Source organism: Ornithorhynchus anatinus, chromosome 16 (assembly GCF_004115215.2).
Source record: "Ornithorhynchus anatinus isolate Pmale09 chromosome 16, mOrnAna1.pri.v4, whole genome shotgun sequence".
NCBI classification, from domain to species: Eukaryota; Metazoa; Chordata; class Mammalia; order Monotremata; family Ornithorhynchidae; genus Ornithorhynchus; species Ornithorhynchus anatinus.
In genome coordinates, this window is record NC_041743.1 from 31005412 (window position 1) to 31031756 (window position 26345).

Genomic DNA, 26345 nt, shown 5'->3' on the forward strand with positions numbered 1-26345 from the left:
GCAGCCCTCTGATAAGTGTCCCAGGCGAGCAGGCAGCACAGATTAGTGTTCTGTAACTAACATTAACCTCAACCGGCTGGTAGTCTAGCCCCTCTAAGTAAGAGGTCTTGTGGAAGCTGCCAGAAATAGCCTTCTAACATATAAGCTGCTTTACCGCCACTCTGCTGGGAAGATTCTCCAGTGAACCAAACTTTCCCAGCTGGCAACAGCCAGAAGTCCTTACCCCGAGGTGCTATTTATAAACCTTTCAAAAGATGGGAAAGGCAGAAGGAATGTAAAAGAAAGCTAATCTGGGTGATCGCCCTAACTACCTATGTCTTTTCACTGTCTCCTCCTGATTAGCCAAGCACCTTCGATCATAAAAGAAATGAATTCTTTTTGTTCAGTCCTGCTTCATTGTCTGACCTGGTTGGTTTACATGGTGTATTTCACTGGACATAGTTCAAGGAAACAAGGCCAGTGTGCTTCATTTCCTGGTTCCCACGCTTCGGGGGAAACGTGGACATAAAAACGGGCCCCATCTCCACTGAGAGACAGCAACTCCCAAGCCCCTTGAGTTGCCCTAACTGAGGATGTGGAGGGCCGGGCCATGTGAACGAACTTTCCCTGGGTCTTCCCACCCTTCCTTCAACTCTCACCTAACTTTTAAACTTGGGTCACTCGCTAAAGAATGTGACACCTCCGGCTTTCATGATTCCAACTCAGTGAAAGGTACGTCCAGGGAGCTGGGCATCTGGTTAAGAGTTTCATTCCAATATGACTTCCCTCCCTGTATCATTTAGGCTGAGCACGTTTGAAATGTGAGTACTGAAGCTTTTCGGAATCCCGTGAACCCATCCGTCGATCATCCAGTCATCAGTACTGGCTCAGTGCCACCATGGGCAGTGCCCTGATCTAGGCAAGCTGATGAGAACAAGCCCCAGTCCGTGCCTCCTAGGGTGTTGCAACATAATGGAAGAGGTAGGGCAGGTACGATTGCACAGACATGGGTTGGGGGCTTTTCTGATCAGTTTTAAGAGCTGGAAACAGTGGCGGGGTTGGTGGTGTGAAGGGCTGAGAGCAGAGAGGCCCGCTTCTTGGAGGTCATGGGGGCCAGAGCCCCCAGGGGTTTGTTATTGTCGGGGTGATATCACTGCCTTTGACCTACATGGTTTTTCAGGCAGGAAAGGTAGCATAGCAAGGCCGCCCCGCCCTTGGATTTGAAATTGAGTCAGAGGAAGAGATGTGATGGCCCCTGCCAGCTGAGGCTGGAGTCCTTGCAATGCAAAGGAGGATGGGAGAACTCGTGCTACAAACAGGGGCTGGGCTGGGGCACTTGTGGCACAAACAGGTCTCCATGGCAGGAGTCTCTCATCTCTCTGTTGTTGCCCCCTTACTCACACCCTCCCTGCTACCTGGAACTCCCTTCTCCTTCACATCTGAGAGACCACTGCTCTTCCCAGCTTCAAAGTCTTACTAAAAACTCATTTCCTCCAGAAAGCCTTCTCTGCCTGATCACTCATTTCCCTGACCTATTTTCTCTTCCTCGTGCATCATTTGAGTTCATACGCCTCCTGAACACCTAGATACTCCCCTCTGTCCCCACCCCCACAGCACTTATGTATATATGCTTAACATTGGTGGTCTCCCCTACCTGTAATTCATTTTAATGCTTGTGTATTCCCCGCTAGGAAGACACAAATGCTTAATAAATCTCACTGATTGATCGGGCACCGGACATAGGTTGGGGGGGGGGGGGTCTCTGCACAGGTGGGCCTGGGATCTGGGCTGGGGTCTCTGCAGTGCAAACAGGGTCTGGGGTGGTCTGGGATCCATCCCTGTGGCACAAATGGAGGCTGGGTCTCTGCAGCATGAGCAGGCATTGGGCAAAGACTAGGATCTTTGAGGCACAGGCAGGAGGTGAGTGAGAGTTAGATTGCGAACAGGGGCTGGAAGGGGTTAGATCTTTGTGGCACAAATATAGGTTGGGGTCTCTGTGGCATGAGCAGGTGCTGGGCATGGGCTGGGGGCCCCGCAACAAGAGAGAGAATGAAGGGTAATGAAAGTCTGCAGCTGCCATGAGAACGGGCACTATGTGATCCTTTGGGGGTACCCAATGGGTATGCAGGGGCAAGGAGGCAGGGGTGAAGAGAGTCCCTTGTGCTTGGCCCTGGTGCCTGGGGACGACCAGTGGTATGGAGTGGGGAAAGAAGGAGGCTTGCCTTTTTTTGCATCTTTTACTTCCACTTCCTTTCCCTTTGTCTCTCTCCATCTGTACTCTTCCTCCTTCTTCCATTCCCTCTCTTTCCTTGGTTCCTCCCTTCAAATCCCCACCCCCTCAAAACCCCACCTCCAATTTTGCCCCTACATTCAAAATGGAAAGCTGGCACCCCTGGTTGGGTGAGGGGACTCTGAAGAGAAATCAACTGGAACACATGTTTTTCCTTTCTCCTCAGAGGTTAGACAGGAAATATTGGGTCTGGGATCTGGAGCATCCCACATCTCCATATCCTCACATGGGGCAATGGGGGTGGGGGGGTGCTCTCCTGGGGCAACAGAAGTGAGTGGGAGGATTACACATCCCCATAAAAAGGCCAGTAACCTACCACCAAGTTATCCAGTAAATTTAGGCTCCCAAAAACTGACCAGCCTCAGTTTTCTAAGTATTTCATGCCCTCTTTTGTCCCTCTTTACAGAAATATCTGGGTAATTTAGGCCAAGGAGTCTATATCTTGGCCTAAATTACTTGGATAATTTGCTGGTGTAAATCTGGCCCAAGTAACAAGAGTAAATAAGACTAATTGATTCCTCAGCTCACACACTGGTCTGTTTCATAATCTCCAAAAGGCTTACTGAACGTTAAAGCCGGAAACCTTCTCCCAGGGCCTGTGAAGTAGGTGGGAGGTGTGTCTGTGTGGGTGAAGCAAACACAATGCTCCACCCGGGGAAAGCTGAGGGAGGCTAAACCAGAGGATTATGGGAAGCAGCTGGGCCGGACTGGCTGTGGGAGTGACCCAGTCTCTGGGTTTTCATCTCAGCTCTTCCCTCTGGCAATTCCCTTCACCTCCCCGTGGCCCTATCTCCCACCTGTAAAACAGGGTTAATACTACTCACCTTCCCTGTAGGGGTACTGTGTGGGCCCCCTAATGAATAGCTGTAAAGGGCTTTGAAAATTTCTAAGGACTTTATTAGAAAGGCTCAGTGGGAGATCCTCCCTCCTCACCCCAGAGATAAGGAGGTCAGCCCTACATGAAAGGGGATTCTTTTGATGTGGTCCTCAGAACCAGCAGCCTAGAGGTCACTGGGGGAGGCCAAGGAGGCCTGTGCCTGTTATTTGACTGCTGAATATTTTTCACTTTTCTAACTGGATGGGACCGTAATTAATAATAGCAACAATAACAAACTGGGTCTTATGAGCCGAAGACAGAAGATCGGTAGATTCAATAAGCCCTTGGGGACAAACTGAGGCTCCTTGTACTCATACTCCCACAGTCCCCTGGCCCAAACTTCCAGGATCTCCCTGGGAGTTTAACCAGGGAAAGGAAAAGGACAAAAGGTGGGTGGGCATTTTCTCAGAATGCCACTGGCTCCCCAAAACATCATATGCCAGTGCAGAAAGAGGTCTCACTCCTGCTGGCTTTGTGATGTATGACCGACTCTCTACTCCTCCCGCGCTATAATTCAGGCCCCTGGCTGACTGGCCCTGGCTCCCCTCCTGCTCTTTCTCTTTTCATTTTTTTAAAAAAATGGTATTGTTAACCACTTACTATGTGCCAGGCACAGTAATGAGCACTGGAGTAGATACAAGATAATTACGTTGGACACTTTCCCTGTCCCATGTAGAGCTCACAGTCTTAATCCCCATTTTACAGATGAGGTAACAGAGGCACAGAGAAGTTAAGTGACTTGGCCAAGGTCACACAGCAGACAAGTGGAGGAGATGGGAGTAGAAGCCAGGTCCTCTGACTCCCAGGTCCATGCTTTTTCCACTAGGCCATGCTGCTTCTGGCCTTCCCCCTACTCCTCTAGGATTTTGGGAGTCTCCAACAGCCCAGACTGCTCAGGACACTCCCAACAAACATGCAACCTAAAGGGAGGGTCAGAAGGAGGGAGACAGCACCTGGATGCGCCTGAATTGGGCTGGTTGGTCAGTCTAGTTTCAAACTTTAGGGTGGAAAACAATTGGATGGGTGAGGCAAATTGTGGAAAAAAAAGAAATGACCAAAAAAGGGTGTAGCGCAGAAAAATGAATAATTTCATCTGGAAGCCATTTAATCTGGAGAACCAAGCTCAAACTTAACTCTGAAACCTTGAATTCTAACCTTATTTGGACTCGACTTCAGTAGGAGTTCCTGGACAGTGGCTTAATGGGCAGCGTATGGGCCTGGGCGTCAGAAGGACCTGGGTTCTAATCCCTGCTCCTCCACATGTCTGTTCTGTGACCTGGGGCAAGTCACAACTTCTCTGTGCTTCAATTACCTCATCTGTAAAAACTGGGGATTAAGAGTATGAGCCGAATGTGGGACAGGGACTGTATCCAACCTGATTAACTTGTACCTACCCCAATGCTTAGAACAGTGCTTGGCACATAGTAAGTGCTTAACAAGTACCATCATCATCATTATTATTATTATTGTAGAGAGAAATCCACTTCATTTGAAAAGAGTAGGATTATTTTCATTATTGTATTCGGAACCTCAATTGTCCCCAGAAAACCCATGGTGTATAGTACCTGTTATATCCCAAATTAGGGATATAAATTAAAGAAGACACCCTCAACTTTACTAGAGAAGGCAAGTCAGAAAACATACAATCAGGACTCTCACTATAGGGATGCAGGATTTCCCTGACAAAGCGAGACCACGGGGGCTGAGAGGGAGAGAGGGAAAGGAAGCCTTTTATTGTGGGCCATTGACAACAATCTAGACTGTTGTCTCTAGACTGTAAGCTTGTGGTGGGCAGGGAACATGTCGACCAACTCTGTTATGTTGTACTCTCCCAAGGACTCTGCACACAGTGCTCAATAAATACAATTGGTTGATTGATTAATTAACAGTCAACAATACTAGGATTACATAGCCTAGAAACTCATGGGATGGCAATGTAGGGCTAGAGCCTATAGTGGTCAGGCTACAGAGGTAGGGGTGGAGGTAGCTCATGGAGGTGGAGGCGAAAGCCTAAAACATGTACATAAAGATCCACTGCTAAAGCTCATGTCTGCTGTGTGACCTTGGGCAATTCGCTTCACTTCTCTGGGCCTCTGTTACCTCAACTGTATAAACAGGGATTAAGACTTGAGCCCCATGTGCGACATGAACTGTGTCCAATCTGATTGATTTATATCTACTCCAGTGTTTAGACCAGTGCTCAGCAAATAGTAAGCGCTTAACTAGTATAATAAATCTGATTTCCTCTGAATTTAATTAGGATAGAAACTGGGTGGAGGAACAGCATTAAAGATTCATCTCTTGAAATACACTATTGTAAAGAAATAGTAGTCACATGTTTTCACTGACTAAGGGAGTCCTACTGCAAACCGCTGCATTTAACAAAAACGCCAGGAGGCAAAGAAACAGAATTGGAAAGGAGCTGGCATCCACAGATCATCCGTTTCTGTTCAGTGAAACAATATCCCTGGCACATAATTGAACCAAGGAATAATGACCTCATTTCTGATGAGTTCTCAATCCCCTTGATCTATTGAAAAAACGATGAGGAGGAGGAAGCGGATGCATGCTCAGGAAGTCTTCACTGTCTTAATGTGAATCGAAAGGGCTGCAGATTTCCAAGGTCTAAGTGATAAAGGACAGAACAAACGGGAATCTCCGCTTGATGCTCTATAAAGGTGAGCCGGACCATTAAACAGGAGAGAAGGAGGAAAGGACCCAAAAGGAGAGATAAATATTTAATGCAAGTTGCAGGCTTGGGTTTGCTCTGAGTCACTGTGATATCAACATGCTGGAGAGCCCACATGTTGTCCACAGGATGTATCAAAGTTACAATCAGGGAAGGAACATTATAGAGACAGTTCCTGCTCCCAGACGTTATATAATGGCTGTGGTTAGTCTCTCCGGCTAGTTGGGCTGTCCAAATTAATATGATGTTCTGAGCTAACACTGCCCCCCTAAAGCTCAAAAATAAATAACAGCCCACCTACTCTGAACAGATCTGCCTAAAAAAAAATTGATCTTGCTTAATGTGCAAGATGTGGATGAGGGTGGTACCTAACGAGGTGGTAAAAGTAATGAATGCTAACAAAAACTGGTTCAGTTCAGTCTTTCAGACCTCTGTAGGTAGGCAACCAAATCCAGGTAGAGAGAGAAACTGAAGTTTTCTGGGGAGGTGGGTTGGGGGCCGTTAGGTGGATCTCCAAGCCCCTTCTCCCCTTTCCCTTTCCCTACAAGGTGGCAGGTCCTAATTTCTTGGGCTGCTAAAGGGTCCCAAGAGAGCCCAGTGATTTGACCCAGGCCTAGAGGCAAAAGTCAACATTAATAACAAGTTGGCTGCTGCATGCAGAACACCTTTTCTGCTCAGCCCACCCAGTTTCAAATATCAATCAATCATATTTAGTGATCACTCACTCTGGCAGAGTACTGTACTAAGCACTCAAGAGGGTACAATATAACAGAATTAATATATACCCCCTTCTCTGCCCATATCGAGCTTACGGTCTAGAGGGGGATACTTCTCAGGCCGCTGCTGCTGCCCTTATGGATTACTGATTTCCAGTATTTCCAGCTCATTTCCCACAGTTGGGAAGTTTCCACCCTCTTAGCATTTAAGCTATTTCCCCATTTCTTAACACAATCCCATTATTTCCAAAATCTTCCTCTCTCACACTCAATAGTTCCTCTCCCCCTCCTCTGGAGCACTGCTTGATGGAGTTCTACCTTCTGTAACTTCTCCTTGCCTTTAATCTACACACAACAACTTAACTCTCTGTGCTCCTTTTTGAAGAGGTCTTTCCAGATCGTTCCTATCTTTCTTAGTATGTGGCTCATATATAAGTCCTCCTTTTCTGAGATGAAATGATTTTAAAAGAACAGGGCAGATAAGGACCTAGCTTTCCTTTCAGCCATGTTACGACACAAACTCACTTCAATTAATCCTCAAAAGAATTTATCGAGCACCTATTATGTGCTGAGAATTTCATTAAGTGCTTGGGAGAGCACAGTAGAACTAGTGGACATGATTCTGGCCTTCAAGAAGTTAAAATCTGTCAGGGGGTGGGGCGGTATGGTGCTGGGAGGACAAGAGACAGACATTAAAATAAATTACAAATAGGAGTAAGTTATATAAAATAAATATATGTACATAAATGGTGGTATCCAAGTGCTTAGGTGGCATAAAAATGCTGAGACATAGCACGAGGAGAGATTAGAAATTAATTAGGGAAGGCCTCCTGAGGAGGTAATGTTTCAGAATTACTTTGAAGATGGAAAAAGCAGTGGTCTGTTACAGTGAAGGGAAAGGGAGTTGGAGAGGCAGAGTAGGGTGAGCAAGAGGTCAGCAGCCAGAGAGATGAGAGGAGGAAACAGTAAGTAAGGACCCTCGAGAGGAACAATGAGTATGAGCTGGGGTATAATGGAAGAAGTGAGTGGATAAGTAATACGAAGAGAGCTGGAGGAGTGACTGAAAGCTCAATGTCACGAGTTGCTGCTTGGTAAGGCGAGGAATGGGCAATCATTGGAGGTTTTTGCAGCTTAGGGAGATTTGGGCAGAATGATGTTTTAGAAAAATGATCAGGGCAGCAGAGTAAAATATGGACTGGTGGCAGAGAGGTCAGTGAAGAGGCTGATGCAGTAGTCAAGGTGGTACTAAGGCCAGAGTGGTGGCCGTTAGGATAGAGAGGAAGGGACGGATCCTGAAAATGTTTTAGAGAAAGAACATACGGGATTTAGCATCAGACTGAGTTTGATAGGGGGAAACGGGGTAGGACTTAAGGATAAATACAAAGGTTTATGGGGTTGATAAACTGGGAGGATGTTGTTTGATTAATGGGATTGGAAAATTAGGTAGAGGAGAAGATTTGGTAGGGAAGATGAAGAGTTCAGCCTTGGACATATCGAGCTTCAGGTGCTAGCAGGACATCCATGTATTCTAGAAATAGCAGGAAATGTGAGATTGTAGAGAAGGTGAGAGGTCTAGCAAGATAGATTTAGGAGTCATCTGCACAGAGGTGATAGTTGAATACCTGGGGGCAGATGATATTCCCTAAGGAAGTGAGTGTAGATTGAGAAGAGGTGACCCAGAGAGGCACCCTCAGTTAAGTAGTGGGAGGCAGAGGAAGAGCCATTGAAAGAGATTGAGAAGGATCCCACAGAGAGGAAGAGAACCAAGAGAGGACTATATCAGGAAAACTAGGAGATGGTGTTTACTGTGGTTGCCTCCAGTAGATAGTCTCTGAGGCCCTTCCTCCTGTTGTAATTGCTGCTTTTCCAAATCTGTTTCCCAAATGTACTGGTTTTCCCAATTATGTCCCACTTCAATGTTTTTGCTTTGTATCAACACATAGCTTAAGTCTCTGTTTCCCTGGCCCACAACTCCATATTTGTTTTGGAATTATAAGTCCTTGGAAGGCGAGGGGGGGGGGGGGAGGAGGAGGGTGGAAGGTAGTTTACCAGTGTGAAATCTAGTGGATTGCCGAATTTTCTCAAAGTATTTACAAAACTCCTCCACGGCAGCAGTCTTGAAGGCTAGCTAAAAGAGTTTGAAGGTGGCCGAATCATATTATTCATTCAATAGTATTTATTGAGTGCTTACTTTGTGCAGAGCACTGTACTAAGTGCTTGGAATGAACAAGTCGGCAACAGATACAGTCCCTGCCGTTTGACGGGCTTACAGTTTAATCGAAAACCTACCCTAATTTTATGCTTCTATCTCTGGATATGGAAGGTACCTGCCTTCTATAGGCAAATGACACTTGCTCTTTGCTACCGAGTAGGACTTGGTAAATAATTATGCCATTTATTATAAGAACTTATTCTTTGCTAAGCAGTGTGGTAGATCAAAGATAATCATTTTGGGAGCAGCTCCTGTTTCACACTGGGCTTACCAACTTGTCATAGCTCCATTTTACAGCTGAGAAAACTGAGGCCTGGAGAGGTTAAGAGAGTTGCCCATGGTCAAACAGCAGGCCGAGGATCGCCTCACTCCCAGTCCCGAGTTCTTTCCACGAGGGCATGCTGCCACCCACACAGCTTCCCTGCTTTCTTCACTGACCTTTTGCTAAAAATCAATCAGCCTTCCAAGTCTTGTGCAAACAGTTAACAGGAAAGATCTCAGGAATTCTTACCAAACTGTACGGCGACGATACGGCGGAGTTTTTACAAGACGAATGGCTTGTTATTGTCATGAAAGCTGCATCCTGCCACAGGATGATGGGGAAAAAATGTGGGCAAGTCTCCAAGGAGAAAAGGCAAGGGACACCAGCAACAGTAAAGTTGAAGGGGCAGGCGGTGGGGGAAAGAGAGACAGACAGACAATCTGGTTCTAACTAGAAAGATGTCTGCCTTCCAGTACTGACCATGAAGCTTCATTCCCTGCATCCCTGCCTAACTCAATACAAAGTCGGTACAGGTGGCTGAACCCTGAGGCTGGGGCTGCTTCCTAACTCCACTCAGGACTCGGTTTCAGGCCTTTCCGTGAGCCACCATCAATCATACTTCCTGAGCACTTACTGCATGCGGAACACTGTACTAAGCATTTAGGAGAGTACACTATAACAGAGTTGGTTGACACGTTCCCTGCCCACAGTAAGCTTATGGTCCAGAAGGGGATACAGACATTATTATAAATCAATCAATAAATAAATTACTGACATGTCTATAAGTGCTGCAGGATGAAGGTGGTGCAAAACCACATGCAAATGTGATACAGAAGGGAGTGGGAGAAGGGGAAATGAAGGCTTAGTCGAGCGAGGCCTCCTGGAGGAGACGTGCCCCCAGCAAGGCCTTAGCACACAGGTCTGAATGTCAGGAGATTTGGGTTCTAGTGCCAGCTCTGCCGCTTATCTACTGTGTGCCCTTGGGCAAGTCACTTAACTTCTCCGTGCCTGTTTCTACATCTGTAAAATGGGAATGTAATGCCAGCTTTCTTTCCTACTTAGACTGTGAACCCCATGTGGAACTGGCACCGAGTCTGACCTGATTAACTTGTATCTACCCCAGTGCTTAGAACAGTGTAGCACTCAGAGTAAGTGCTTAACAAATCCACAGTCATTATTTCACCTCCGTGAGCTTCCGCTTCCTCATCTATAAACTGGGGGATAATAATAGCTATCCCAGAAAGTTGCTGTGAGAATAAAGGGAAATCAGTAGAAGGAAAGTGCTTTGAAAAAAGAAGAAAAAAGCTGGGTACAAAGTCACGGTGTTCTTAATATCCTTGTTCGACCCAGCTATCAACAGGGCCAGAGTGAGTTTCTCTGGAGCAGGTAGAAACCTCCTGAAGGATTCCACCATGATTCATGAATGCAGTTTGCATTATTGATGAAGTTTTAACTCACTTCTAAACGATTTTTTTTTCCAGCCCAGGCTTGGCCTTCCTGATGAGGTGGAAGCATTATGGATGTATTTTCTAGAGGAAATTTGCCTTCCTGTATCCTATGCTGTATCTGTTTCCCTGGATCATTAGTGAATGTGATTCTTACACAGACATTCTTTCTCTCTCTCCCTCTCTCAGAAATAGGGGGCTGGTTAGTTGTTTGCACAGGGAAAGCTACCTATCTAACTTCTACTGTAATAATAATAATGTTGGTATTTGTTAAGCGCTTACTATGTGCCGAGCACTGTTCTAAGCACTGGGGTAGACATAGGGTAATCAGGTTGTCCCACGTGGGGCTCACAGTCTTAATCCCCATTTTACAGATGAGGGAACTGAGGCACAGAGAAGTTAAGTGACTTGCCCACAGTCACACAGCCGACAAGTGGCAGAGCTGGGATTCGAACTCATGAGTCCTGACTCCAAAGCCCGTGCTCTTTCCACTGAGCCACGCTGCTCGCTATGGAATTTCTGCCATTCTGATTGAGGTACTATATGCAGGTTGCAATCTGATTGTCATTGGATGAGTTATTCCCGGAAGCCAGTGGGGTTGGGGGATGCATGATGCTTCAGCGGTGAGGTCTAGAATCCTAATTCAGTCATTGCTGAGCGCTGTCTGTTTTGTTCCCTTGGCTCTCTCAACATGATCAGTACAGTCTCTGTTTCCTCTTTTCATTATCTGAATGGAGGTTCACTGTTGGCATTATACCAACTTTTGATGATGCAGGGCTGATCACTAATATTGTGATTATTCAACTTCCCCACTACCTAGTCCCCTACTCTGGCCCCTCATTTCTTCTTTTACGGCCCGTGTTTAGGCAATTTCCTTTCTCTTTAGCATCTTCCCACAGGATGAACAGGACTAAAATGGAGAAGCCAAGCTCCCATCAGCTCATTTTGCTCTTGGAGAGCACCTTGAGCAAAACATGGAGTTGGGGAAAAAATGAAACTATTGGCTAAAGCACATTTTTTAATTATCTCTGCATTGCATAACCTTCACGATCATTGGTAATCAATAATTGACTGCAATTGCTGGAGTTTTTTGAAAGGATCAATAAGCATGTGAAAAGAGGGAAAATTTTAGATTTAGATTTTTTAAAAAGGTCTTTGACAAGGTTCCACTCCAAAGACTTTTTAAAAATGGAGTATTTGTGAGATTGGAGGGTCTGTTTTGTGATCGTTATAAAACTGATCAAATCACAGGAAACCAACGGTAGGGAGAAGCAGCCATTTTTCAAGAAGGAGAAATGTTAATAGTGGGGTCCCCCAAGTGTCAGTGCCAGGACCGACACTTTTTGTTTTGTTCAATACTCTAATAAATTATCTGGAGGCAGCATGGTCTAGTGGAAAGAGCCCAGGCCTGGGAGTCAGAGGAATTGGATTTTAATCCTGGCTCTGCTACTTGTCTGCTGTGTGACCTTGGGCAAGTCACTTAGTTTCTCTGTGCCTCAGTTTCCTCATCTGTAAAATGGATATTAAATTATAGTCCCTTCTATTAGATTGTGAGCCCTAATTGGGACAAGGACTGTGTCCAACTTGATTATCTTGTATCTATCCTAGCACTTAGTAAGCGCTTGGCACATAGTAGTAGCCACTATCATTATTATTAGAAGAAGGCATGTGCAAATCCCAGGGTTACAAATCAATCAGTAATATTTATCGAGCACTACTCTTTGCAGAACACTGAACACTGCACACTTGGGAGAATGCAATAGAGATAGGTAGACTCAATCCCTGCCCTCAAGGAGCTAAGCTGCTAGCAGGGATGGCACTAAACTCTTTCCCATGCTCTATAGTTCGAGATAAACTGTAGAAAGACCTGACAAAGTTGAGTTAGTGGATTGAGAAATAGCAGATGAATTCAATATGAATACAAGATAAAGCATCTAGGGAAAGACCATCTAAATTACAATTATATGATGATGGGTTCTACGCAGGAAAGAAATCTCAGATTACATTGACCGTTCTTTTATATCACTGCTCTAATGTGAGGCAGCAGCCATAATGGCCGACTAAATGCTAGGTATCATTAGGAAGGGGAGAGAAAACAAGAGAGTGTTGGCACCATAAAAGCTGTGTGTCGGCTGTGTGACCTTGGGCAAGTCACTTAACTTCTCTGGGACTCAGTTACTTCACCTGTGAAGTGTGGATTAAGACTGTGAGGCACATGTGGGACAAGGACTGGAACCAAACTGATTAGCTAGTATCTACTCCAGTGCTTAGAACAGTGCCCAGCACATAGTAAATAGCTTCATAAATGCCATTAAAAAAAGTTAGGAAAGCTTGTGAGTGACATCCTAGTTGCAGGATTCTGCCACCTCAGGAAGTAAAAAATGGAACTGAAGATGGTACAGAGAAGGGCAACCAAAATCATCAGAGGGATGGAGAAGCTCTCTTAGGTGGACAGACTGAAGAGATTAGGATGCTTCAGTCTGGAAAGATGAGCCTGAGAGAAGGGACAGGACTGAAGTTTACAATATCATGCGGGATTTAGACCAAATTAAATGGAATTGCCTTTTATCAAATCCCACATGCCCATACCCATTACAGCTTCCATACCCACTTCTTTCCCCAGTGGGTTGTAAACCCAGGACCAGTGTTAGGCAAACAGGGGTGACTGGGACAGCACTTTCACCAGAACCAGAACCTGCTTCTGACTGGAGTGGTGGGGGAGCGTTTAAGGAGCAGAACTACTTTCCATTTCAGAAGTTCCACTCTGTCAATTGACTTGGCCAGGATCACTTACCAATCCCAGGGTCCTTTTCCCGATTGGTGACCCCTGAAAATGGACTGCCCTAGGCAGTACTCTGTCTATACCTCCCTGATAGCTGCCAAGCAAAAAGCCTATAGAATTTCTTCCTGCAATTTGTTGTGCAGACTGAAAATGGCAGCTGCTTTAACGGGAGTGGAGAGAGTGGATAATGGTTTATTAAAGCAACATTAGGGATGTAAAGGGAAAAGATAGTGATGTCAGACACCCTCCCCTAACAATGAGGATGGATATCAAATAGGGCAACCATCATACAGTTCCTAGGAGCATCCTTTTATGGCTGTCAGAAAGAGAATTTTGGGCTAGTTGTACCCCTGGTCTCTCTCAGTAAGGAATTTATCATGCTGCCTGGTTTTTATGATCCTTCTTGCAAAACTCACAAAGATGCCAGGGTTGGAGGGCCGGGAAAAGTCAGAAGTCCACTTTGACATAAAAGGGAAGAAGAAAAGCCATCTTCCTGGTGGTCATCCTTAAATCTAAGATCAGTCCTTAGGTATGTCCTGGAACCAACACTCAGTGAGAAATTCCATAAGTATCTGGAGCGGAATAGAATGTCAAGCAATAAACAGTCAGATTTGATAAAGGACACATCATCCCACAAACTCGAGCCTTTGTTTTGACTGAATCATTGCGTTCAGGGACCATCTGCCTGTCTCATGTGGGGCAAAAGGGTGAGTGACCTTTATTATGGCCCGGGGTGGGTGGATATCACAAAATGTCATTCTAGATTACTGGACCCTTGTGCCGGGATGACAGGCACATGACAATGCTGCCAAACTGCAAGAGTCACACTAGGGTAACGCACTGGAGGCTGCTACCGGTGGTTGCAGTTGGAAAAAATCAAACCCAATTGTCTCAGAAGTGATCTTGTCACCTAGACTGCAGATGTATAAATAAATTGTAAGGGTGAGTGACAGCACCTCCAGCCAGGAGTGAGAAGGAAGGGGAGGAATGTGCTGGGGCTGCCAGGCTTAGAGAGAAGGCTGATTTCACTCAATAGTCGACTCACTCCATTTGCAGTCCGGGCCTGTGAGAATGGACATAAAAGAGAGCAGGGCCTAGAGGCTTTAACAATAATGGGGTCAGAAGTAAATAAAAATGCCATTTAAAGGGGGGAGTCACACATGAGCCAAACCCAACAGGGAAAATCATTTGAAGCAACCAAGAATGGAGATAAAGGAGGAAGACTTGGCAGAAAGCAACATCACGCAAGATCCCGGGGCTTCTGAGCTAATGAAATACTGAGTGGAAAAACAGACAGCACAACATAGAGCAGGGCAGCAAGAATTCCTAGGGAGGGCTGATACTCTCTGAATCTTCAGAGAGAGACTAGGAACAGAGACAGAAAGACCAGCAGAAAAGGGGCAGATTTTAAGGACCCTCATCCTATTCACATAGCAAGATCCTGATCAATCAGTCAGCCAAGCAATTGCTTATTATTTTGCACTGTGTGCAGACCATTCCCTTTGGCCCTGTAATTGATGAAACTTCTAGGTCCTTGAGGAGACTGCAGTCTGAGGGGATGGAGGTAGGAGAGAGGAGGCAGAGAAATACTAAACTCATGAAAGATGTCAAACCGTACATTAATTAGGAGATCAGAATAAACAACCATCATCCAAAGATCAAATAACTGTCCATGTGTGAAAACTGAAGCTTCGATCAAGCCCAGGGTTTCCATTATCCTTCTTAACTTCTGCTGGTTGAACATCATTTAGCAAGAGGACCCGAAGAAGAGAGGTAACACCAGTATAGTGCCTAGGCACTGGTGTACCTGTGAAGTGGCTTTACCTGTGAAGTGCTTTTGACTTTGGGCCTGTTGGCCATGCACAACCAGTTGAGGAGGGCTGACAAATGGCTTCTTGCGTTCTCTCCTTCCACATATCTGTAGCTACTCAGCCCTGTCTTTGCTGTATTTTGTTTTCCAGTTGGATGTGGAGGGGGTGAGGCTGGGGAGAGTACAAGCAGGATGGAGAGGGTGGGCAGCCACAGACATCTTTGTCCCCCTCTCCCCACCCACCAGTGGAGCTTGGGGTCTGGGACAGTGCCATACTTGCTGAAGCATCAGCACTGGCCCAGGTAGCTAGCACTAAGGCTTACAGTTCCCCATCTTGGAAAAACAACTTGAGCCGCTCTTTGGGAATGCCGTTTTCTCATGGAGACATTTTTGTCATCAGAGACACTGAATGAAACATGTCAGTGCCCCAAAGGGTTGAGCAGAGAGAATTCCCCTTGGGTTCCAAGGAATGATTGGGCTGGTGGAGTAGATCACTCATCCTCTTTCATCTTGGTTCCCCTCCCTGATGCTGAGCAAGTGGGAAGGGTCTTGACTGTCATTACCAGGTCTGCTCCCTGCTGGGATAATGGACACACCCCTTGGGAAAAGAATAATGTGGGAAAGGAAAGGTGAAATGGGGGTGGTAGGAAGGGAATTGTGTGTCAGTTGGAATGGGGGCCAATTACATTGGTCATGGGGCAAAAGGTCTTGTGACTGCTTATGCCTTCCCTTCGGATGCCTGTGGCCAAAGAGTCACTGCCCATCTCAGGCTCTTCCATTCCCAGCCCCAGGAAGCTGTATTTAGGGTAACAGTTCTGTGGCAATCAAAAGCCACTCCTTCCTGCTGCAGAAAATGATTTGTGGTATTCCCCAACTCCCCCTCACATGGTGAGGTGGTGACATAGCCTTTTAGCAGAGATACTGTCAACTGAGCTAATGGAAGGGAAAAGAGAGCTGACCGAGTAGAACAACCCAAAGCTGATCTGAACAGGATAGTCCAAGGTTCTCAGATGTAGGAGGGGTAATGCACATGGGAGGGTGAGGCTTTGTATTTCCTTGAGGCAACATTTCACAGGGACGACTTGGCTCTGAGTACCTCTCCGGCAGAGATCTCCATCTCACTGCCCACGGAATTCAGGGAGCAAATGGTGGGTGCCTCCCTTAGGAGATTATGGGTGGATCCATGGCTAGACCTGCAACTTCTGGTTGGCACGGGAGGGGTCATGAGCCTGGGAACCTGTTGGGGCTAGAAAGGTCTCTTGCTCTGGACTGGGGCAGGTGAAGGGAGCAGGTGAGAAGGCTTGATCTGGCCTGGGCATTTCTGAGCAGTTCATCTAATTTCCATGGACTTTCACTCCCCTGCCTACCTAGATCTCTTTTCCAGGTCCCAGTGAAGGGGAGCCCACCGCAAGGGAAGCCTGGCTGCCCCCTTCCCATTTTGAGGGAGAAAAATATGCATGTGCACATCAGAAGGCCTAATTAGGGATGGGCCACGTAAACATCACCTAATCCACAGTCACTAGGTAGTGACTAAGATTCATATTCTGTGTTTCCTCCATTTCAAAGGCTTTTTCTCCCCCCCCTCCACTTTAAGAAGAAGCAGAGCAAACAGCACCTGTTTCTCGAAGCAGAAGAAAACCCCTCAGAAGAGCATGAATCAGAGAGAAACCTTACCTTTGTGAATTAAATACCCTAATAGGAGTTGCTCTGCTACCATGTCTTTTGTCTGTTTAATCTTAACATCTGCTCTTATTTTTCCACAATGTTTCCTGTCCCATCCCCCGGGGCTTAGGAGCTTGAAATATGACAGGTGACAAATCAAAAGCAATTCTCTCTGAAACAGGTGTGGAAGCCCTCTAGGGTTCTGGGGTGAATTTTCAGTTCAACTCCTTCCAGAAAGTCTTCCAGCTCTCTCTCTTGAAGATCGACTTGGCCATGTTGCTGTTTATTAGTCTTAACATCCCCTGGAAGCAGTGTTACCCCGGGAAACAGAAGTGACACTTGATTTCTCTCACCCTCTGGGTGCTCTGTTTAAGTCCTTTCTTTTAAACTTCATTTGCTAATCGCTATGTGCCAGACACATTACTTAGAGCTGGGTTGATACAAGCTCATTCATTCATTTATTCATTCGTTTGTATTTACTGAGCACTTACTGTGTGCAGAGCCTTGTACTAAGTGCTTGGGAGAGTACAATATAACAATAAACAGACACATTCCCTGCCCACAACAAGCTAATAAAGTTGGATGCAGCCCCGGTCCCACATGGGGCTCACAGTCTTAATCCCTATTTTACAGATGAGGTAACTGAGGCACAGGTAAGTTAGGTGATTTACCAAGGTCATTCTGACTTCCAAACCCTTGCTCTATCCACTAGGTCATGCTGCTTCTCTAAATGTTATTCCTTGGTTAAATTCAGCTGCTTGGGTTGGGTTAAGCCCAGCTGGTGAGCAAGACTTCTTAAATAAATGAGTTAAATAATTAAAAATGCTCTCTCTCACTCTCTTTTCCACCTCTCTCTCTCTCTGCTTGGAAAGCTTGAGCAGAATTTCATTAAAGTTACTACTCGCTGCTGCTTTCCAATCCGCCCACTCAGGTTGGCCTAAAGCACTGGGGCTGGAGCTGGCGCGGGCCCGCCAGTCTCGGAGGATATTGCTCTGTTCTCTTTGCCCTGCCTTCCTTGAGGCAGGCCCCTCCTCTGATCCCCTGGCTGGATGTGGGAGAAGGGCTGTGGAGAAAGGGTGAGAATGATTTTCTATTCGGTGTAGGCGCTTTGATCGTGGTAGGAGTGGGGAATGTGAGCAGTAGGGGTGGGGAAATGGGCTTCCATCTGACTGGAACGCACGGGCATCTCTGACCCAGAAGCTGGTCCCGGCAGAGGCAGGGAGGAGAAAGAGCTGGCAACCCAAACCTCAGCTGCACAACCCCAGATCCAGGCAGTCATGAGGGAGAGAAAGAACCCTAGGGCTGGAAGGGATTATTACCCCTGCTTCCATGCAAGCTGGCCCTCAGGCTCCTCAGAGATATAGTGACTTTGTCCTTTCTTCTCTCCCTTTCTTAAAAAAATCTAGAGTAGATTCGAAGACATCCTTCAGGAACTTGTAACTCTAGCAGTCAAAAAGTCCTCCCTAACAACTGTCTATCAACAAATCAATGGAATTTTTTGAGCACTTTCAGGGCCAGAGCCCTGTACTGAGCACTTAGGAGAGTCTAAATACAATAAAGGTGGTAGGCACTATCTCTGCCCTCAAGGAATTTGCAGTCTAGTGGGGGAGACAGCCATTAAAATAAAATAATCGATCAATCGTTTTTACTGAATGCTTACTGAGTGTAGAGTACTGTACTTGTCACTTGGGAGAGTACCATATAACAGAGTTGGTAGACATATTCCCTGCCTGTAGCAAGCTTACAAATTACAGAGGGAGGAAAGGGCAGAGTATACACATGTGTACATAAGTGCTGTGGGGCGAATATCGACCTAAATCTCACCTATTGCAAAATAAGCCTACTCCCCCTGAAAGCAGAAAATATTACTTATAGTCCTCTGTGCAGCCTTATCTTCCCTAGGCCAAGAAGTGTTCTTCCCAAGGCTGATCTCCCCCAGTTTTAGTCTTTTTTATCTCCTGGACCTTTTTCAAGTTTTCTACATCACACTTGGCTTTTGGAGAAGTTGGAGAAGGCTTAGAACAAAGTGATGTGAGGAAGCGACCAGGGGCGGGGAAGATCTGGGGGCATTTTGGCATTCAGTGAATAAAATTCCAAAATGCATAATGCATAATAACATTCAAATTAAAGTCTTTTCTTTTTGAAACAACAGCTTGGGAGCTCTCTGCAATAAGATGGCAACGCCACTATTAAAGGCCTGGATAAAAATGTCCGGGGCCTCGTATTCCCTCTCTTGAGCCAAACCACGTAGCAGCAAGAAGATTCCAACTGAAATTACAATTGGTTCAGATTTGCAATTTTCCCCTCAACTCCTTGAGTGTCCATTGTGTCTGTTTATTGTTGTCGTACTCTCTCAAGAGCTTAGAATAGTGCTCTGCGCATAGTAAGTGCTCAATAAATATGACTGAATGAATATTAACTCCAATTTACAGGACATGAACAGGAAGGGGCGGGGGGAACTGGGCCAAGGAGTGTAAAAGGTCACTTCACCCTTACATTTACAGTAGATTGTTCCCTAAATTTTCTCCATTAAGCCCATGCTGTCAGTCCTTTCTCTCTCTTTATAACCTTCTTTCTTTCTTTTTCTATCTTTTCCTATCTTTCTTTCTCTCTCTCTCTCTCCTCCTCCCTCCCCTCCCCATCGCTGCCAACCCCTGACGTTGTCTGGTCTATAGCCCATATCCAGTTCTCAGGTTACAAGGACAAAGGCCTGCAGGCAAGTTGGTTTTGGATCACTCTACTTTCTCTTCCCTTCTCTGAAATCATCCTCTGACCAGGAGCTGTCAACAGTGAATTGAACATGACTGAGCTGTTCTTTCCTTGAAGAGCTAAAGAAGTTTTGGTTCTGCAAGAACTCCTTGGGTTTGGGTAGGAACTGGTCCAGTCAAGGGTTTTAGCGGGTGCCAGTGGTAGGACTTCTGCGACCAGAGCCTCGGACACACGTCATGACATGTTATTCAAGGCACGCAGCATAGCATAATGATGTCACATGCAACATTTTGCAGAGGTCCACCCAAACTGAGAGTGTTTTTCCAGGGGGACCCTTGACCCCACCAGTGGCTCTGGAGCCTTTGCGTTCCCCGCCCATGACCCTGTTAACACGGGCATTGCCTCCAAGCTCAGGAACTTGACAACAGGATCTGAGGTGGAGAGAATGGGGATCCAGCAACCCAGAACTGATGGGGATCTCAAGACTGCAGTGGACATCCAGGGGAGCCCCACACCTGAATCCAAGGAGCCACTCAGAACTGGCCCAAAGTTGGGGTGGGAATATAGGTGCTCGCTCTTCATTTGGGGCACAAAAAGGTGGGGAGAGCAAGCAGTTAAGGACTTAGGCAAGCAGGCAGGCTTCAAAAAACTAGCTGGTCATAAAGACTTGATTCTGAGGTCTTTCTGCCCTGCTTGGAGACTCCTAAATCTTGTATTGACATTGATGGAGAGGAGCAGGGCTGGGAGTTCAGCCAACAGCACTTGGAGGTGAAGACAATGGCTTTGCCCTTTCCAGCTGGAAATTCTGGAAGGGTAGGGAGAGAGCAATGGCTCCCATTGCCCTCAGAGAGTCAACACTCAAGTCCTGGTGGAATGTGAGGGGGAATGGCAAGTGGGCAGCTCCGTTTTCAGTTCTCTGCTTCTGACTCCTCCTCATAAATCACTCGGACCTTCAGCATTTAGTTCAAGAAACCACCCATCCTTCCCTCATCTCAACCTTTTTCCCAAGAGTTAGGGCAGAGAGATGATTTCCTTGGGAGGGACCCTAAAATTTGGACCTTATTTTAGCCATGGGAGGTAAACACTAGTTCAGAGAAAGTACTGGCAGAGGTTAGAGGGGAAGGCAAAACTGTAGAGAGAGCTGCTTCTACATTTGAGGCTCATTAAACATTCCAGGAAACACTTCCTGTTAGAGTTTCTGTCCTTCAGGACCTTGAAGACCCAAGGACCTGTGGCTGAAAACTTCGGGGAATCACGGAGGCCAGGCTTTGGCCAAGGAGGCCTGGCAAGAAATCTTGTCGAATTCCCATTTCTGGGGTCCAAGAGCAGAACTTCTGAAACCTCTATTTTTAGACTCTTTGGCTTGCCCCAGATCTCTCTTCCCCCAGACAGATGCAGCTGGGGTCTGTGAAATGCTGCCTGTCACACAGTTCCTTCAGGCCTCCTGCTGTCCTGCCTGAGACAGAATCCTCCGCTGGATGGACCTTACTTCTATTCTTAAGAAAACAGGGTTGGAGGAGAGGGGAAGATGAGACATAGACTTCAGGGAAAATCCATCTTCTGACAGGAATAGGGAACTGAGATATTGGCCTAGGGCTGGCTCTGGGAGTTCCAGAGAAGAAAGGCTGTTCTCCTTTCTTAGCACTGAGTTCCAACTCCTAGTTGTTCCAGCTTCTCTGAACAAGTAGGCTCAGCCCCATCCCTGAATCATTTGCAAGAACACTTGCAAAGTCTGGGAGAGTTGACTGGAGCAAATAGTTCTTTGGCAATGGGGATAACTAGATGACCTCAGAGGGCATTTCCATTTCCAAAATATCAAATATTTGCTTAGAATGCCTAGCAAATTGTAACATTTTGAATCACAAAAATGAACGAGAGAAAAGAGAGCCAAAGTTTAGGAATCTCCCCATCCCACCCCATGGCTTTGAAGTTAGAATGCAGCAATATCACATAGGCAGGTGTATAGGGGCTGCTTTGTCCTTCATTTGTTCTAACATGTTTCACATCAAAATCCCACAGGCTGAGTCACAACAGCTGAGGGGTGGGGGAACTGAGGCAGAGAGATCTGGAAAGGTTTCCCCATGGCTGGGCCTCTGTAGGCCTGAGGAACCCAGAGATAATGGGTCAGTTCTGTGGGTGCAGGAGTTCCAGGACAAGGAATCTGGATTCTGCTCCAGGCTTTACTGTTGGAAGGAAATGGGATGTTTCAAAGGCAGCTGATATGTCATATGCAATGGACATGACCAGGAAGATTTCCACCCTGCTTTAGAATCAAGGAATTAAGTCACAGGGTTCCCCACATCCTCGCAAATTGGATTGTGGCCTTAGGCAGTTTCAGCTCCCACAGTCAATAGGAAGATGCTTTTCTTGGTTTTTCCTAATTTGGCAGAGAAAATTATGTTGGGTTGAGAATGCCCTTCTCAGAGATTCTTTATTTCATTCTGTTCCTGACTTAAAAACTAGTAGTAAATGAATCATAAACCCAGGTAAAAGGCTGCTTGTGAAGGGGACTGGTCTATTCTCAATATTCTCTTCCGTGGAGGTAGCCAAAAAAGACCTTTCAATCCCAATAACCAGAAAGACAGGCAAAGGTGAAAGTCTGGAGAATTTCCTCAGTCTGAATTTTCCTTCAGAACCTGTGTTCTGCCTCTGTTTAATCTTGAAGGAAAAAGCAAGGCCCTTTAACCGCCTGATATGACTATTTGTTTAGAGGTTTCACAAGGAGCATCCAAGATGGCTGTGGCCCTGAGAACCCTCTGCAATAGGAAGTTGGAGGCTGGCAAGAGGTCACAAGGCAAGAGGTCAAGTTTCTGGCTTCTGTGGAGGTAGGTGGAGAAAAGGAAGAGATGGGCAGGGGGTTCAGAGATCAGGCTTCCTCAGAGGAAGAGGAAAGAGGAAGCAACAGGAGGAAACCCTGCTCCATCCATTTAGGACAAATAATCTCCAAACAAATTCTTGAATGAGTCTCCCCTCTTCCTTCTGCATCTTCTATGCGCTTGGATCTGTGACCTCTGGGCATTTGATATCCACCCCACCCTCTACCCCACAGCACTTATGAACGTATCTTTAAGCTGTATATTTATCTACTAATGTCTGTCTCCCTCTTTAGACTGTTAGCTCGCTGTGGGCAGAGAATGTGCCTGCCACTCTGTTGCACTATATTCTCCCAAGTGCTTAGTACAGTGCTCTGCACATAGTAAATTCTCAAAAAATACCAATGGATCGATTGAGTCCTCCAGCTGCCGCAGAGCCAGTATTTCAAGGGTCCTGGTCCAGGGCTGCAGGTTGGAACCCACGGCCTAATTCCTGTAATCATTTCTGAAGGGCAGCCCAGGGTGTCTTTCATATATATTTATATATTTCAAATTTAAAGACTCCCAAGCGATTTCTCACATCCTCTCCTTGGATGTGGAGAAGTCATGCCCCAGCCGGCCCCGGGGCACACCCCTGGACAGAGGGAAGAATGCCAACTTAGTCTCTGAGAGGGTGCTTGCTGAGGTGCGGGGAGAGAAGGGAAAAGAAGGCTCCATTCAGCTCACCTGTTGAAAAGGACAAAGGGAAAAGGTGCTAAGACATGGACAGAAAATCCTCCGGATGTCGGCTGCCCACAGGAGCCCTCTCTTGGCAATAGCCAGTGTTCAGCAAATAGCTCACAGGGGAACGTTTCTGGAAGCTGCAAAGCAGTGAGAAAGGATTCCAAGAGTGTAGGCCGTTCCAAGCCCATCCTTCCTGATCTCTTGGGCACTGGCCCCAAAGAGACGGGAGACATCTCTGCCAACAAGAGGGTATTTGCTTTTTTACTGGTTACCAAAATCTCATGCCACCTTCCTGGTCCTAGATCCTGAATTTTGTAGGGGCAAAACAAATGAATCCCTACCTGTAAGCATGGGAAATCAAAGTCTAAGCACTTTCCTAAGACATCCCAGGCCTGGTTTTTGTCCTCGGGCAGATCTGCTCCTCTTCCATGCTTTCAGTGAATGGGGAGCAGGTGGCTGGTGAGTGAGGTAAGGCGCATGCCCAGCCTGGTTCCCCAGCACCTCTAGTAACAGACTCTGTCCTAAGAAGCAGCATGGCCTAGTGGAAAGAGCACAGGCCTGGGAGACAGTGGACATGGGTTCTAATCCTGCTTCGACCACTTATCTACTGCGTGACCTTGGGCAAGTCACTTAACTTCTCTGTGCTTCAGTTTCCTCATCTATAAAATGGAGATTAATACTGTGAGCTCCATGTGGGACCTGGACTGTGTCCAACTTGATTATCTCATATTGACCCCAGTGCTTAGCACAGTGCCTTAGCACAGAGTAAGCACTTAAAACATATCACAAAACAAAAGAGCAATGGAAAGGAAAAGATGCAGGAAATGTGACAGGGTTGCACTTACCAGGTTCCTGGTGGGAGCTGCCACTCTGGAGCTTTCTGGAGACCCCAGAATGGTGTCTACCAACTGTTATATTACACTCTCCCAAGCGCTTAGGATGGTACTCTGCACACAGTTGGCACTTAATAAATATAATCAAGTGATTTATTGGTGAACCTGAGGCTCCAAAACCTGGGGCTCCAGAAAGGTAGCAGTCATGGAGGTCGTGGCATGAATGCGGAAGCAATGGCAGAAATGGTTCGGGACCCAGCGTGACATCAGGGTTTAAACTATGGCAAGGGAGTGATACGCTCACTGGGACGGTTAGCAGGTCCCGCTTGGGCACACGAGCTAGGGGCTACTAATACTAGCTGTGGCTCTGCAGCTTTGCAGAACCCCCACCCTTTGGGAAGTTGCTAGCCCTTCCCATCCGAGTCAGTATTTCAATCCCTAGGCCATGAAGCAGCGTGGCCTAGTGGATAGAGCACCGGCCCGGGAGTCGGAAGGACCTGGGTTCTAATCTCAGCTCCACCCCTTTTCTGCTGTGTGGCCTTGGGCAAGTCACTTCACTTCTTTGTGCCTCGATTACCTCATCTGTAAAATGGAGATTACCACCATGAACCCTATGTGGGACAGAGACTGTAGTCCAACCTGATGAGTTTGTATCTACCCCAGTGCTTAGTGCAGGGCCTGGCACATAGTGAGCGCTTAACCAATACCATAAAAAAAAACCCCAAGCCATAGCTGTCAAAATTGAGCATCCAGAGCTAGAAGAAATTGAGCCCCAGAATTGTGTGATGCATTTTCAATTTGTATTCAAATTCTTATTTACTCACAGTCTGATTTCCTTGAGGTTCTGAGTTCTTTCAAACCCACAGACTACAGACCTAGAGTGATTTTTTCCAAATGGCTGGGCCTGTGGACTTTGCCCGGCATGCACAATTTCCCCATTATTCAAATACAGTTGGTCTTCGTTGTGAGCCAGAGATGGGGAGAATTCTGAGCTTCCACAGATGAGCCATGCCAGGTTACTGGGTCTCCTGGACTGGCTATGCAGACCCCAGGGACAGGAGACCCCTCCCTCCTCCAGGTAAATGACAATCATCCCAGCTGCACACAAAGCCTCAGCCCCATATGCTGGGCCAACAGTCCACAGAGGAAATTAGCACAGCATGGCTCAATGCACCAGGGATTCAGCCCACGCTCCCGGCTTCAATAAAACATGACGTGAGCTTGTTAAAAGTTGTTCTCTTTCTGACGTGGCCTAAGTCAAAATGAATCGGTCAGAAACCGGGGCTGGAGCTATGCAAGACAGGAAGCCTGTGCTAAAAACAGGTTGTCAAGGGTTGTAAAGTTGGGTTTTAATGGATCGTGACTTTACCTCTTCTGTGATCTCGTGGAGATTCCTCCAGTGACTCCTCCAAGATGAATCAGAAGTCGTGTCACAGATTCTGTTGTGTTCTCCTCGCAACTTCCCATTACAGCGCTCAGCACCCAGTAGGAGCTCGGTAAATGGGACTGATCGATAACATCCTTAGCATCAGATACAAGACGGGCACTTGACTAGCAGCTTATCGCCTACATGTTGGGAAAACAGGACTTAATGTCCAAGTTAAGTGTTCCCCAGTGCTCTGCACAAAGTAGGTGCCCAATAAATTCTGTTGATCCTGATGCTGAATATAAGGTGTGCTTCCTTAGGGGCTGACTCCACTGTCAAGGATGCAAGGGGCAAGTGTATTTGTGACCCAAGACTGAGGCTTCTGCCTTCACTCTAGTACCCTTAGGTCATAGAAAAGAGAATGTGGATAATGTGATGCAAGTCATCACACATTACTATCAATTACTCACAAGGACGCTCCGACTGGGAAACCTCATCCAGAACAATTAGTGGGCACGTGTTAAGGCCTTGATCCAAGGAATCTTGACCAGGTGGGCTGCAGAAGGATGTGGGAAAGAAAACTCTCCCTTTTATACGATGGCAGACTGATGTGTCTCTACATACCCGCTTCTCAACCCTGAACATTGCACCTTGAATGCACGAACCATCTCTCCCTACAATGATTTTCTATCTCTTTTCCATCTCCTACCCTCTCCACTTCTCTGAATCCTGGGCTGTAGGTGTCCTTAGCCTCCTGGTCTTAGCCTCTGTTATAAGCTGCTGAGAAGCACCGTGGACTAGCGGAAAAAGCACGGATTTAGGAATCAGAGGACTTGGGTTCTAATCCTGGCTCTCCCACTTGTCTGCTGTGTGAACTTGGGCAAGTCATTAAGCTTCTCTGAGTCTTGGATTCATCATCTGTAAAATGGGGATTAAGTACCTGTTCTACTCCTACTTAGACCACGAGCTCCATGTGGGACAGGTATTGTGTCCAACCTGATTAACCTGTGCTTGGCCTATAGCGAGTGCTTAACAAATATCACAGTTATCATTATTCTTAAAATCCTTACAGTAGGGCAGCCAGCCCTATGTCTCCACATAGGAAGAAGACATTGTAACCTATTTTAGGAGAATTACTGTCCTAAATACAGCCTGGTGATTCTTAGTGGGGGTCTCC